The following is a 15498-nucleotide window of genomic DNA, read 5'->3' as shown; positions in this document are numbered from 1 at the left end:
GAACTTTTTCTATCATGCGTAATATATTATATGAATAAGATTCATCAGATCATACTCAGGACGAACTCTCCCTCTTAAATAAATAATTAATTTAATTTTTTATATCAACATAATTTAATTTTAAATTTATCAACATAATTTAATTTTAAATTTATCAAAACTAAGTGGTTTTTGGATAGTGGTTGATCTAAACATATGACTGGAGATCACACAAAATTCACTCAACTCACCTACAAAAGCATAGGAACAGTTGCCTTTGGGAATAACAGTAAACTCAAGGTAATTAGTATAGGTAATATTGAATTAGAAATTGACTTTATTATTACAAATATTTTACTTGTTGAAAATTTCAAGTATAATCTTTTGAGTATTAGTCAGCTGTGTGATACTAGGTATAAGGTTAAGTTTTTATCTACAGAATGCTTAATTAAACATCTAGACAACCCTAACAAAAGCCTAGAAGGGTTTAAGAAAGACAACATCTATACAATTAACTTAACCACTTCTTCAATTAAAGTGTTATTTAACACAAAAAGAAGAAATCTGGTTATGGCATAGAAGAATGTCACATACAAACTTCAGAAATATAAGCAAACTAAATGGACTAGTCAGAGGACTACCAAAATTACCTAACCTTGATTCAACCATATGTAATGCTTGTCAACAGGTAAGCAAACAAAATCTACCCACAAACCAACTAATGAATCACAAACCAACTCAATCTTAGAACTGTTACATTTAGACTTATTTGACTCCCATGGAGTCAAATCAATAAATGGAAGTCTATACTGTCTAGTTATAATAGATGACTACTCTAGGTTCACTTGGGTAAAATTTTTAAAAAATAAGGATGAAACTTTTGAAATTTTTACAAAATTCTGTAAACAAGTTGAAAATGAAAAGGACCTTAAAATTAAAATAATTAGAAGTGATAATGGGGAAGAATTTAAAAATCATAACTTTAACAAATTTTATCTTGAAAATGGCTACCATCACGAATTTTTGTGCCCTAAAACCCCCCAACAAAATGTGATTGTAGAAAGAAAAAATAGAACATTACTTGAGGCCTCTAGAACGATGTTAAATGAATACAACTTACCTAAATATTTTTGGGCAAAAGCTGTTAGTACAGCTTACTATGTATAAAACAGAACAACACTAAACAAAACTCATAACAAAACATTTTTTGAAGTTTATTACAATAAACAACCTAATATAAAATACTTTAGAGTGTTTGGGTGCCCAGCTTTTATCTTAAACACAAGAGAACATTTAGGAAAATTCACCTCCAAGGTTGAAAATGGATTTTTCTTAGGATACTCCCTAAATAGTAGAGGCTACAGGGTTTACAATAAGGTTACCATAAGAATTGAAGAAACCACTAATGTGAAATTTGAAGAATTCAAACAAAACCTAGAACAAACACAACATCAATCAAATGAATTTGTTCAAGAAAATAATAACTCTGAAGGAACCAACCAAATCATAAGTCATGAAGAAGAAGAACAACCTCAGAAGAGTCAACCCCCTAGAACAATAAGAGTCAATCCAAATCACCCAACTGATCAAATAATTGGTGACCCAGATTTAGAGTTCAAACTAGATCTTCCTTTAGAAATCGAAGTCAAATATCTTTAATCTCAAAAATTGAACCCAAAACCATAGCCGAATCACTACTTGACCCAGACTGGGTCATATCTATGCAAGAAGAATTAGCTCAATTTGAGCGTAATGAAGTTTGAGACTTGGTACCACCACCCAAGAATAAGAAAATAATAGAAACAAAATGGGTATTTAAAAACAAACTAAGTGAAACTGATGAAATTACTAAAAATAAGGTCAGGCTAGTTGCTAAGAGGTTCAGTCAAGTGGAAGGACTTGACTATGATGAAACATATGCCCCAGTAGCTAAACTAGAGTCCATTAGGATGTTACTAAGTTATGCAGCACACAAAGAGTTTAGACTATACCAAATGGATGTTAAGTCAGCATTCCTAAATGGACTAATAAAAGAAGAAGTCTACGTAGGACAACCACCTGGGTTTGAGAGTCTAGAACACCCTGATTATGTCTATAAATTGAAGAAAGCCTTATATGGACTTAAGCAAGCACCTAGGGCTTGGTATGAAAGATTAACGTCTTACCTAATATCTAAAGGATTTAACCAAGGACAAATTGACCCAACCTTATTTGTCAAATTAATAAAAGAAGATATTTTTATAACACAAATTTATGTAGATGACATAATCTTTGGTTCAACAAATTCAGAATTCTTAGATGAATTTACAAGTTTAATGGAACACGAGTTTGAAATGAGTCTGGTAGGCAAATTAACCTACTTTTTAGGATTACAAATCAAACAAACAAATGAAGGTAACTATATTTATCAACAAAAATATACTAAGGAATTACTTAAAAAATTTGGAATGGAAAACATCAAAGAGATGAAAACACCTATGGCAGTAAACACAATCCTAGATGATGATCCCAATGAAAAATCAGTTGATCTAAAACATTATAGGAGTGTCATAGGTAGCCTACTATACTTAACTGCAAGTCGACCGGATATCTTATTTGCAGTTAGTATGTGTGTCAGATACCAAACCTGTGCTAAAGAATCTCATTTGACTCAAGTCAAAAGAATCTTTAGATACCTTAAAGGAACAACAAATGTAGGTATTTGGTATCCTAGGACTAATAACTTTGAATTAATATGGTACTCTGACTCAGATTATGCTAGATGTAAATTAGACCGTAAAAGCACAAGTGGCGGATGTCAATTATTGGGCCCATCACTTGTCAGCTGGTTTAGTAGAAAGTAACATTATGTTGCCCTATCTACAACTGAGTCAGAATATATAGCAATAGGAGAGTGTGTTGCACAATTATTATGGATGATGCACACCCTAAAAGATTTCGACTTGAACCTCACAAATGTCAAAGTCTTAATTGATAACATTAGCTCAATTAACCTAACAAAAAATCCAGTGCATCATTCCAAAACTAAACATATTGAAATTAGACATCACTTTATCAGGGATCATGTTACTAAAGGGGACATTGAACTCAAATACATTCAGTCCAAATCTAATTTAGCTGACATATTCACAAAACCACTCCCTGAAAGTGAATTTAGCAATCTGCGTAGAAAATTAGGAATGTGCTTAATAAACTAGGACTTTTCAAAATTCAAAACTGTTTTCAAAAATAATTATATTAAAATTCTAGGTTAAATTTGTTTTCATTTGTTTTAAAACCTTCCAACTTTTAGAATTTCAAAACAACTTTAGTCTTAGACTAGAAAAATCCCTTTAGAAATCATGTTCCCCCAGGACTAGTATTTGAGCATCTCACCAACAACCTATGATTACCTTGCTTATGATTGACAAACATAGAAAGGGGTGAGATGTATAGGTCAATTGCCTGGACTTAAGATGCTTATGTCAGTGCATCGATATAAGTCTGGGCGTTAAATACAAAACATACATTAATCAAGTTAAGTTATTCAGTTTAGTCAACAGCTAACTGATCACAATGAACATAACTTGACTAACCAAGTGAAAGCTGCTATCTTCTGATAGTCAGTAAGTACCTAATTGGTTAGACAACTATTTTAGATGTCAGGTTTAGGGGGAGGATTAAATCAACACTTAACCTTAATCATACTATCTTTTCTAATATTTTTTTTCAGTATTCAAATTGAATTTTGGTTTCAAATTTAAAGTTTTTACAAACTTAATAAGTCTTCAAACTTAGTTTTTGAAATCTTATGTTTCAAATATTTTTAACTAGCTTTTATAAAATTAAATTCTTCAATTAAAGTTTATAAACTCAAACTTTTTTAAAACTTAGTTTCAATCAGTTTTGAAAAGTAAATATCTTTTAAAACTCAGTTTTGAAATCTTGAAAAATGTTGTTTGAAAAATCTAGTTTTGAAAACTTAGCCTTAAAATTTTAATTTTCAAAACTTATGTTTGAAAAATCCTTCAAAATTGAAACATATTTTGAAAATTTACCTTGATCCTAAAATTTGAAACTTATACACTTATATTAGAAAATCAGCTTTTCAAATTTATGATTAGAAAATTCTCTTTTGAGTTTACAAAAGTCATTTTTGAAAATTAAACTTGTAAATGATCCTTAAAAATTGGCCACTCTTTCAAAACTTAGCTATTTTTTTCAAAAGCTAAAACTTTTACTCCCCCAAGATAAACTTAGACATCATTCCTTACATTTTTTTATATGCTTTGTATTTTTAAATGTTTAAATTATATCCTTGTTTGATGAATGCCAAAGGGGGAGGGATAGGTGGTTAAGTTAGAAAAATAAAATAAAATTAAAAACTAACTTAAACCTCATGCTAGAACATAATGTTTAACTTTTTTACTCGTATATTTTTACTAACTTAAGCAGGTTGTCATTCGATCAAAAAGGGGAAGATTGTTGGTGCGGTTAGCACTAACGGTCTAAATCAGATTTTGATGAATGACAAATCGGGTTAAGTTAGGTTTGTCATGATCTAACACTCTGACCGAGTGTGCAGACGAAGTCCAGCTAGGTCGACGGGCTGACCGGATGCTTGGCGAGAAGTCCAGCTAGGTCGACGGGCTGACTGGATAGCTGGCAAGAAGTTCAAGCGGGTCGACGGGCTGACTGGACGCTTGGCGAGAAGTCCAAACGGGTCGAAGGGCTGACCGGACGTCTGGCGGTGAGTAAAGGTAGGTCACTGGAAGGGAGTGACTGTGAGGACGCGTTCCCGGAAAGAGAACATTAGGCGTCGATCCGGCTTAGATCCATTTCGGATATCTAAGTCGAGATCGTGACTAGATTTCGGTCTCGAAAAGACGGAATCTAAGTCATACTCTTTTTGCTAAACTATAAACTGAACTAACACTCTGTTTTGCAGGTTATAATTTATATATTTGCCTAAGACTAACCTTGTTTTGTAGGAAAGATGCTCCCTGGAAAAAGGTGGTCCGGGCGCCCGGAGGTCCGATCGCCCTGGAGGCGAATTTTATCCAAACTCGTCGTCGCCACGTGGAGCTCACTGGTTGGACCTGCCACGTCCCACCAGGACACCCAGAGGGGATCCGGGGCGCCCCGAGCTTCATATAAAAGAAGGGGCAGGGGTGGAGCTTCTACAACAACTCTGAATTGACGATCTGCTCTCTTGCGCTCCTGCAACGCCGCGACTCTGCTCCAACAAGCTCCATTCTTTTCTTATTGTGTTACATTTGTCGGTATTCTACTTCTAGCTTTTCTGTACTTAATCATTGTAATACAATATTCGAATTGCTAGTGGATTGCCCAACGAAAGTACTCAACGAGTACGGGCCTTGGAATAGGAGTCGACGCAGACTCTGAACCAAGTAAAAAGAACCTATGTTAGCATTGTCTTTCTGTTATACTTTTCCGCTGCGCTTACTCGTTTCGAACGTTTTTCGATATTCACCCCCCCTCTATCGATTCCTCACGATCCAACACTTTCAACTCAAAAGCTAGCAACAATTATAATATAAAAACTAAATGACAGAAAAAGAAAAGGATATAGGAATTTAACTTAGTTACAACACAGGGGGTTGTTAATCCAAGGCAGTCGAACAATTCCACTAGAATTTCTCCTTCACTATAGGCGAAGAAGCCTTTTTTACACACTAAGAGCACTCAGAATTTGCTAGGAACTTGATACAGAGTTGATTGATTATTTCCTAGTTCAAGTGGACTTTATATAACTCCTAGAAAGTCTATCTCGAGTGTTGAAGGCGCCTCCAAGAAGTTTGATCGGTTAAAGCTTTATTCGATTGCAAACGTTGATTATGGATTGGTGGATTTGTTCCTTCGTCCACTTCTTCTTCTCGAGAGGTTCTCCTTCTTTATCCACCGGAGGAATAAAATCTACTTGTACACAATTCCAATTTACTAGGTTAGTCATAAGAAAATACCTCATTCTTACCTTCCAATACGCGAAGTTGTCGCGATCGTAGAAGGGTGGAATCGTGACGTCTTCTCCAAGTTGATCCATTCTCTAGCTCGTGCTCCCCCGGATGTTAATCCGACGAAGAGTGGCCTCGCTCTGATACCACTTGTTAGGACCTTCGGATGCGGCTAGAGAGGGGGGTGTGAATAGCCGATCCCAAATTCTCATTTCTTCCTACAATTTGAGTTAGCGCAGCGGAAATAAAAGATAGAAACGAAATGGGAGAATATCAAACCTCAAACGCGATGATATAATGAGGTTCGGAGATGATACTCCTACTCCTCGGTGTGTCCGTAAGGTGGACGAATCCTATCAATCCGTCGGTGGATGAGACCCCGGAAACCCGACTAATAAAATCTCCTTCTGGGTGGAGAAACCTCGCCACAATCTCTCTTGCAACAGCAAGATCAGAGTACAAGAAATACAGTAAGAAGCCAAGAACAATATGAATATAAAAACACTGGTTTGCTTGCCTTCTCGTCGACTGTTGATGAAGCAACAACTTCACGGATGCCAACCACAGCAGCAACTGATCAGTTGGAAACCCAGCCGAGGGAAGCTCACACGAAGCTTCAGTAATAGAGAGCTCAGCAAAGCTCAGATCGCAAGGAGGAAGAAGAAGATCAAGAACCCTGTAGAGGCCCTCCACCTCGTTATATAACTTGAACCTGCGAAGAAGACAGAAATCTAGCCGTTGTGTCTCAATGGCTAGGCCTGGACCGATCAGGCTCCACCCTGATCGGTCCAGGATGGGTCTGATTGGTCATGGGACCGATCAGGGCCTAGGCTGATCGGTCCCCAGACCGATCCCAACTCTCACAGAGAGTTGTTGCCGATCCCTGATCAGTTTGTGGACTGATCAGGCCATAGGTGAATCGGTCTGTGGACCGATCAGGCCATAGGTGGATCGGTCCACAGACCAATCCCTCCTATTCCTTCTCCCAATCTGTTTGTTTACTGATCGGTCACCAGACCGATCAGATGACCCACAGTGAGAATCAGTGTATCAGCAGACCGATCCAATTTCCCAGCCTTAAACCTAAAGCCTTCCTGATCTAGAGAACGAGCTACCGAGCCCTCTCTGACCTAGTCCGGAGAACGAGCTACCGAGCCCTCTCCGACTTCCACGTCTGGTCCAGAGAACGAGCTACAGAGCCCTCTCTAACCTAGTCCAGAGAACGAGCTACCGAGCCCTCTCTGACCTAGTCCGGAGAACGAGCTACCGAGCCCTCTCCGACTTCCACGTCTGGTCCAGAGAACGAGCTACCGAGCCCTCTCTGACCTAGTCCAGAGAACGAGCTACCGAACCCTCTCCGACTTCCACGTCCGGTCCAGAGAATGAGCTACCGAGCCCTCTCTGACCTAGTCCGGAGAATGAGCTACCGAGCCCTCTCCGACTCCATCCAGTCCAGAGAACGAGCTACCGAGCCCTCTCTGACCTAGTCCGGAGAACGAGCTACCGAGCCCTCTCTGACTCTATCCAGTCCAGAGAACGAGCTACTGAGCCCTCTCTGACCTCCCATGCCAAGCTTCCATACTTGGACTTTTCCCGTGCCAAGCTCCCTGCTTGGACCTTTCCATGCCAAGTCTCCATACTTGGACTTTTCCCGTGTCAAGCTCCCTGCTTGGACTTTTCCGTGCCAAGTCTCCATACTTGGACTTTTCCCGAATCAGGTCAACTCAAGTCGGGTCAACTAGGTCAACCTTGACCAAAGGTTGCACCCATAATCTCCCAAGTTCCTATTCTTGTCAAACATCAAAGTATAACTTCTCCATTCTTGTCAAACATCAAAATATACCTCGAGTCAGGTCAACTCGAGTCGGGTCACCCAGGTCAACCTTGACCTAAGGTTGCACCAACAAAGCTATCCCTAGAGTTGACCTAGAGGAAGTGACCAAAGCATCTAAGAAGCCTAGAAAGGTCATTAGGAAGGCATCAAGGGAGGTTATTCCTAGTGAGTACCTAGAGCATCCAAGGAGCACCAATAGGTTTTGGGTTCCTAGAAATATTTTCTCTACTCCTTAGATGTGTTAGAGAGTGTCAACTCTAATTGAAAGGGTAGTTAATCCAACCTTGATGAAGTTGACACTCGGAGAATATTTTCAAGGTTATTATTAACCTTTGAAAATAAAGTGGATTATTGACTTACTCTCTGTAAGAGTAAAATGTGCCATAATTTAAGAAATTTGATGTAATTTTAATTAGCACAACAAATCAAGAGTAAAAGAAATGCCAAGTTGAGAATTTGGTATTTTCTTAAGGAGTTAAGGGCAAGTTAGGCCTTGATTTAAATTGTTTACTCTTGTAAGAGTAAAATGTATCAAACCTTGAGGAATTATGCTTAATTTAAATTGGTAAAAATTAGGAAAAGTAAAAGAAGTGTCAAAATTGGAAGTTTGACATTTTCTTGAGAAAAAGTGGCAATCTAGGATTTAATTTTAGGTTTAGCTAAGGATTAAGGATATTTAGATAGATAATCTAGGTATATTTTATTTATGCTAAAACTTGTCATGATTGTTTACCCATTATATGCTATGACATCATATTTAGTATTCATTTTTATTATGAAAAACACAAAAATATCATGGCATGCCATACATACATCATGTAACAATAGTGTAATTCCTTTAAAAAATTTTTTTTGATGTATGTCATAACCCATCATGTATTATTTTAATTTTCTTGAAATTAAGGACAATGATATTTAGTAACAAGTGGCATCCGAGGTGGATGCTCATAATCTCTAAAATGCCCAAATAGATGTGCATGATCCCTAGTTTAGGGCAAAACCAAATCTATATCTCACAAAGAATTATAAGGTGACTTGTATATGTTTTAGTACACATTAGATACAAGTGTGGTATTAGGATGATGAACAAAACTCAAGATGTTGATTTAGTGCAATCTTTTTGAGTTTTAGATTCATCAAAATACATAGTTATGTGTACTCCAATTATTGGGAAATTGAATGTATAAGTCATGTGCATTGATCCCAAAGAACATGGTTGGAAATTAATTTTGAAAAAATTTTAAATATACTTTGGAAAATCTTGGTGAAGACTATCTTTTGATAGTAATAATCATTGAAGAGTTAAACATAAACTTAGAAGAAACATTGAAGTTTTTACAATTTTCTAATTTTGTGTCAATCTTTGAAAAATAAGATGTATTTTTTTATAAAACTATTTTTCCATGATAGTATATATCCTAAATAGTGTCTACAAGAGTTTTCATAATTTTTAGAATTTTTAGGGTATTTATGAAATTAGACTGAAATTGGATTTCAGAATTTCAGAAACCCAATCGATCAGCCGATCGATTGGGAAGCCTCAATCGATCAGTCGATTGATTGAGCTGCGTTTCTTCGCGAGCAGAGCCTCACTGGATCGATCAGCCGATCGATTCAACCTGTCTGGATGATCAGTGGATCGATTCAGAGGCAATCTCCGCGAACAGAAACTCACGGAATCGATCAGGCGATCGATTGAAATGGGTTTAGTTGATTGAGACTCAACTTCAATCGATTGGGAATACTGATTTTGGCTGGAAAAGCCTGATTTCAGCATTTTAAACCATTTTTTGTTTAGGTAACCATTTCTAACCCCTTGAAACATATTTGTATTCATTTAGGGGGAGTTTTCATGATGAAAACAAGGATGGATTGGTTAGGAAAGATGAAATTGAAGTTTAGGTTGAGGTTTAGTTTCAATATTGAATTTTGAACATCAAAACTTCTAATTTTGGATTTCCTAAAGGTTTAGGGATTCCAGGTCATTGTTGGTTCAATGACAAAAGTTACGCGCATGTCTTTAGGGGGAGTTCCTCATTAAGGACATGAAAATTAATTTTTCATACACTTTGGAAGGTGGTTAACCTTCCTTAGCATAAATGCTCGAGGTTGAGCATTTAAACACAATGGAGAGTGAATATCTTCATTGTTTAGCTGTGTATGCTCAAGGGCGAGCATTGGATACAATGAAGGGTTGAGACCTTCATTGTGTTTGTGAAGAGGTTAATGCTCACGGGTAAGTATTAGATACAATGAAAAGTATGAGATCTTCATTGTGGTGTTGTGAACAACATATGAGGTTACGAAAAATAGTGGATAACTCTTCAGGGGGAGAGTTTTTGATGTGTGCCAATAGGGGGAGAATATAGGGTATAAGTGTTAGAGTGTATACTAAAAGTCTAGCTTTTGTATAAACATTTATTTAGAAATAAAGAATCACAATGGTCAAATATCTATATTTATTTGTTAAATGTAATTTGTTCAATTAATTTATATAGTAGACAACATGGTGTGTGGTGTCACACACAGAAGATCATGTTGTTGGTTCTTTATAAATTATAAACAGTTACTCGCGACTAAAATGGAAAGGAACAAACTGTTGAAGTAGTCATAATATAATTAAGTATTAGTTTATCTTAACTAATAAATTACACTGATACACTCCAATTGTATTGAGTAGGACCATTTTAGGTAAGTTCTTTTTGTACTGACTTTATAAAAGAACTAGACCTTAGTTATTATGGAAGTGTGTGCTCTTAATTCTAATATAATAACAAGCACATATGTTTAGTATTTATTTCTTTGACTTATCAAAGGGTGAGATTTAGCTCGATAAATCAATAGGCCCGATAAATTGAGAAATGATATTACTTATAGTGTATGTTGTTGATTATAGCGGGAAACTGTGCCCTAGTTATCTAGGTTGAGAATGTCCCCAAGAGGAGCTCATAAGAATTGTCATGTTAAACCCTGCAGGTGGACTTAGTCCAACATGAAGATAAGGTTAAGTGGTACTACTCTCAGACTAAGATATTAATTAAGTGAGTTGTCAGTAACTCATTTAATTATTGGACATTCATTATCTTAAACACAGGGAGATTAACACACTCATAATAAGAAGGAGCCCAAAATGTAATTTGGGATTGGTGCGGTAGTTCAATAATAGTTCTTTAGTGGAATGAATTATTATTGATGAAATTAAGTTATGTGTTCAGGGCGAACACGGGATGCTTAATTTCATCGGGAGACCAAAACCAATTTCTCCTCTCGGTCCCTATCATAGCCTCTTAATTATAGAGTACTATACCCACCTATATCCACCTTCTTACCCATCCTATAGGGGCCGACCAAACTAGCTTGGAGTCCAAGCTAGGGCCGACCAAAGGCATGGTTCATGGGTTCATGAGGTGGCCGACCCTAGCTTGAACCCAAGCTTAGGTGGCCGACCCTATTAAAATAAAAAGTAATTTTATTTTTTAAAATTTTTCTTATGTGGATTCCATGGTTTTAAAAGAGAGTTTAAGATTTAAATCTTTCCCTTTATAGCTTTCTACAAAAGATTAAGAAAAGATTTGAAATCTTTCCTTATTTGTAGATTGAAAGGTAGATTTTAATTTTGAGAAAACTTTCCCTTTTTTACCATGTTCATGATTTAAAAGAGAGTTTAAAAATTAAATATTCTCTTTGATTAGTTTCTACAAAAGATTAAGAAAAGATTTAATATCTTTCCTTATTTTTAGATTGAAAGGAGATTTTAATTTTTAGAGATAACTTTCCTTTTTGGAAATCATCCACATGTTTAAAATAAAGATTTTAATTTATAAAATTTCCTTTTTACAAACCACTATGAAGGGAAAAATTATTGGAGAAATTTTTTATAAATTTCCGGAGACAAATTAGGAAGTTTTAATTCTTATTATAATTAAAACTCTCCTTATTTATAGCATTAGATATGGCCGACCATGTAATATGAGAAGAGGAAATTATTTTTAATTAAATAAATTTTCCTTTCCATGTCAAAGGAATTAAGGAAGTTTTTATTAAAATTTCCTTATTTGCCAAAACCAAGGAATATAAAAGAGGGGGTAGAGGTGCCTTCATGGCTAACGACTCTATTCTATTTTTCTCCTCTCTTTTTCTCCTTGGGTGTGGCCAACCCCTCTTCTTTCTCTCTTCCCTTTCTTGTGGCTGAAACCTCTTCATTTGTAACGACCCAATTTTCCTCATTAGGAGTTCTAAAAGTTCTTAAAAATATTTAGAAATATTTTAGAAATATTCTAGAGATTTTTAGAAATTTTTAGAGTATTTTTATGTAATTTTTGGAGGTCGTTTGGTATTTTTACAAAACGAAGGAAGTTTCGACAAAAAATATCCAAGTCGAGAATTGAACCCACGACCTTTGACTCGGTCAAAACCCAGCTGACCAGGTGGGCAAACAAATTTTTCTATTTAGAAAAGGTAGCGAATTTATTTAAGATAGTTAACAGAATATTGGATTATAAAAGGGATAAGTTGATCTTGGATTTGTCTGTTTAGAAAAGGTAGCGAATTTATTTAAGATAATTAACAGAATATTATAAAAGGGATAAGTTGATGTTGGATTTGTCTGTTTAGAAAAGGTAGCGAATTTATTTAAGATAGTTAACAGAATATTATAAAAGGGATAAGTTGATGTTGGATTTGTATGTTTAGAAAAGGTAGCGAATTTATTTAAGATAGTTAACAGAATATTGGATTATAAAAAGGGATAAGTTGATGTTGTATTTGCCTGTTTAGAAAAGATAGCGAATTTATTTAAGGAGTTAACAGAAATATTAAGTTATAAAAAGGGATAAGTTGATGCTCTGTTTTCCCGTGACTTAAACCATTCTCTCCTTCTCTTCTGCGTACGATGGTGGAGCTCGGGCAGAAAATGAAAGGGAGTTAGGGCATCATCTCCGGCGGCCGGCCAAGGTCCTAGAAGCCCTTTTTGTTCGATTGTGAGTCCAAGAATCAAGGTAAGTGCTTCTCACCTGCAGTAGGAGTAGTTTCGAACCTTTGTTCTTCTTGAATTCGAAGCATGAGAAGCGTTTATAGTGCAAATTTTTGTTAAGCATTAGTGTGCAGAATTTTATTAAGCTTACAAGTGCAGATTTTATTAAGATTATAATGCAGATTTTTAATAAGCTTGAATGCAGATTTTAATTAAGCTTATAGTACAGATTTTTAATTAAGCCTATAGTGCAGATTTTAATTAAACTTATAATGCAGATTTTTATGTAAGCTTATAGTGCATATTTTAATTAAGCCTATAGTGCAGATTTTAATTAAGCTTATAGTGCAGATTTTTAATTAAGCTTATAGTGCAGATTTTAATTAAGTTTATAGGTGCAGATTTTAATTAAGCCTATAGTGCAGATTTCAATCAAGCTTATAGTGCAAATTTTTATGTAAGCTTATAGTGCAGATTTTAATTAAGCTTATAGTGCAGATTTCTTAGAGCTTAAAATACAGATTTCTTTAGAGCAGATTTCTTTAGAACTTGTAGTGCAGATTTCTTAAGAGCTTATGGTGCAGATTTCTTTAAAGTTTATAGTGCAGATTTTTGGTGGAACTTATAATGCAGTTTTTAAAGAAAAAGATTATAGTGCATTTTGGTTAAGTATTATAGTGCAGAATTTATGTTTGCATAGTATGCAGAAATAGTGTAGCATAGAATGCAGAATCTTGATTAGAATAGTATGCAGAATTTTGATTAGCATAGTATGCAGATTTTTGTTTATGCATTTCAAAGTTAGAATTTGTTTAAACATTCCAGTTTTTAAAGAAGCATTCTTTTATTAGAAGTATTAACAAGTATAAGAAAGATAAAGAAAAGAAAGAAAAAGGCCAAGGCCTTAAGTAGATTCCAAAGTCAAGACTTTAGGGATTTTGGCACACAAGGTGCTCGTTAAAATGCTGAGGCATTATATATTAGAAGTATTAAAAGATAACAAGTATTTTACTTTTATCAGTGGCACTGTACTGGACTCTCAGTTGTCCTTGGGTTGGGCTCCCATAGTCGTCCCTAGGTTTAGATAACCTAGTATGCAGGACTCTCAGTTGTCCTTGGGATGGGCTCCCATAGTCGTCCCTAGGTTTAGATAACCTAGTAAACCCTACTAGATTCGGGACCAGCTATCTCGGGTCTAGTTAGGGATGCGCGCATAGCAAGTACAGTTGTCGGACCCAAGAAGAAAGTTGATTATTATTTTGAAGTATTAAAGTATAAGTTTTCAAACAAAAGAAATAAGCTTCACATAAGTTTAAAATTCAGCAAGTTTAGCTTTCTTTTATGCTAGCATGTTTGTTTAGATTTGCTTACATGTTTAGTATTTCAGTATGCTATGTTTCGTTTGCTATTAGATGAGCATTCAGTTTCTAGATTTCTATCAGCTTACATGCATACTCGAGTTTTGTGAGTTAGATAGCGTTTACTAAGCAATTTTGCTTATAAATGCATTTCCTCTTACTGCAGATAAAGGAAAAGAAAAGCTATAGTAAAGGAAGGCGACAAGGAGGTATGGATGGATGTGTGATGCCTGGACTATAGAAGCCTTGGGATTTAGCATGAGAATTTATTAACAAAGAGTTGAGTAGAATGTATTAGATGAGTCATTTAGTCTTCCGCTGCTAGTTAATTGTATGTTTTGAGTTTTTTTTATAGTTTATGTATTGATCTTTACATGTGAACAACTCTAATTAAGTAAAGTTAGTAGTCCAGTAGCGCTTCGCCCTCACAGTCCAGTAATGAGGAGGGTGGGGTGTTACAGTTGGTATCAGAGCAGTTCCTATTCTCCAACATCACACATCTGCACCAACCTTGCCATCTTCAAGTAAGAAAGTACTTAATTTTTAGTATGCTTTTCTTTATTCTTTACAGTAAAGAGAAATCCTTAGAAGTATTAGATTATATGTACATAATAGGGAAATGTTTAGAAGTGCTTATAAAGTTAAGAATTCTGCTTAGTTTCTTTTACATAACAAGATATGTTCTGGGATAGTGGTATGATCCGGGGACCTAAGCCCGGTGAGCGCGCCAGAATCAAACAAGATGTGTTCTGGGATGGTGGTATGATCTGGGGACCTAAGCCCGGTGAGCGTGCCATAATCAAACAAGATATGTTCTGGGATGGTGGTATGATCTGGGGACCTAAGCCCAGTGAGCGCGCCAGAATCAAACAAGATATGTTATGGGATAGTGGTATGATCCGGGGACCTAAGCCCGGTGAGCGCGCCAGAATAAAGGGGAACTCCGGTCCTAAGTTCGGACCCTTACCAACCTAGCGCTAGGATAGTTGTCTGATTAACAACTTATGTTACGGTACTACTAAGTGCAACTAGGCCACCACAATAGTATGTTTATAAGTATGCATGCAAGTATGTTCAAGTCAAGTTATATTTATATTTACGTTTATGTTTAGGTCCACGCTATGTTCATGTTATGTTCTTGCCTATGCATATGGACATGCTTGCGATCGAGTCTATCATTATGTTTAGTTCATCTACCATGCTTACGTTTATGTTGCATGCTTATGTCACTGCTTATGCTTATGTTCATTGAAAGTAGGTTAGGAGGTCCTAAGATACCTTTGATGTGGTTTTCATTAGTACATTAGATTATGGACGCTAACTAATGCATGTACAAGGTAGAGAACATGCTATAGAATTATTCTAAGTTCGAGGACGAACTTTTTATAAGGTATGGGGGAT

The sequence above is a fragment of the Zingiber officinale genome, chromosome 2A, assembly GCF_018446385.1.
Source record: "Zingiber officinale cultivar Zhangliang chromosome 2A, Zo_v1.1, whole genome shotgun sequence".
Lineage (NCBI taxonomy): Eukaryota > Viridiplantae > Streptophyta > Magnoliopsida > Zingiberales > Zingiberaceae > Zingiber > Zingiber officinale.
The sequence above is the reverse complement of the archived record's forward strand: the minus strand, read 5'-3'. Positions refer to the sequence as shown.